Genomic DNA, 1,140 nt, shown 5'->3' with positions numbered 1-1,140 from the left:
CTGAGAGGGAACGTGTCACCTCCGTGTGTGAAATGACATACGTACACTGCCTTCTCCCGCCTTAAGTTTTTTACACGGGCAGATTTGACCAAATATAAGTATCATGCTAAATTTTGAAATTATTCCGGGATTGTTTGGACTTTTTTTTGAACTACAAGCACATGCTCGAGTGCACCAAAGTTGGTTGAAAAATCAGATGTGTGTTCTTGGGTGAATTTCTAGGTCCCATGCAAGAAATGGGAATGAAATTCAAACATCTAGGCATCGTGGCTCGGCCGGAAAGATTGAAAACCTTTGTTTCTTAATTCTTGTAAATCTAAAACACGCCTGAAAATCATGAAACTTGGCATGGTGTCATGACATGGCACCAACATGCTGCGGTAATTTTTCTGTCCGAATTGGGACAAGCTTTGGTATAAGCTTCTTGCAAACCGGGTGAAAGATCGAGGATGTCGCCTAGAGGGGGGGTGAATAGGCGCTTTAAAATAATTACGGTTAAGGCTTGAACAAATGCGGAATAAACCTAGCGGTTAATCTGTCAAGCACAAAACCTAAAACAACTAGGCTCACCTATGTGCACCAACAACTTATGCTAAGCAAGATAAGCAACTATGTGATAGCAAGATATACACTACAAAAAAAGACACATCCGTGACATTTTGGGCCGAACGAATTTTTTTTCTGTCATACATATGACACTTCTATGACAATAATTGTGACAAAACCCGGTATCATCATAGATGTGGTGGGCTCCTACTTCTATGACAAAATATCATGACAGAAAATGGGCTTTTCATCCTGGGCGGGCCGGAGACACAGCTGCATGACATTCTTTGGGCCCTCCATGACGGAAAAAACCGTGGTAGAAGCGAGGGGGAGGAAAATTTTGGGGAGTTGCCGGTTACGGTGGGAGGTCGGGGGCCGAGCGATGTGCGTTTCTCTCGTACACGTACGCGCGTGTGTGCGAGGCGTTGGCTCTAACTAAACCCGAGCGAGGCGTTGGGCTCTAACTGAACCCGAGCGATTGCACTGCAGGCTACGCGTTACTGAACCCAAGCGATCGATCGATGGCTGTTAACTGAGCCCGATGGAGCGATTCCTCCACTACTGCTGCTAACTAAAGCCGATCGATTGGATGAA

Source organism: Triticum dicoccoides, chromosome 3B (assembly GCF_002162155.2).
Source record: "Triticum dicoccoides isolate Atlit2015 ecotype Zavitan chromosome 3B, WEW_v2.0, whole genome shotgun sequence".
NCBI lineage: Eukaryota > Viridiplantae > Streptophyta > Magnoliopsida > Poales > Poaceae > Triticum > Triticum dicoccoides.
The sequence above is the reverse complement of the archived record's forward strand: the minus strand, read 5'-3'. Positions refer to the sequence as shown.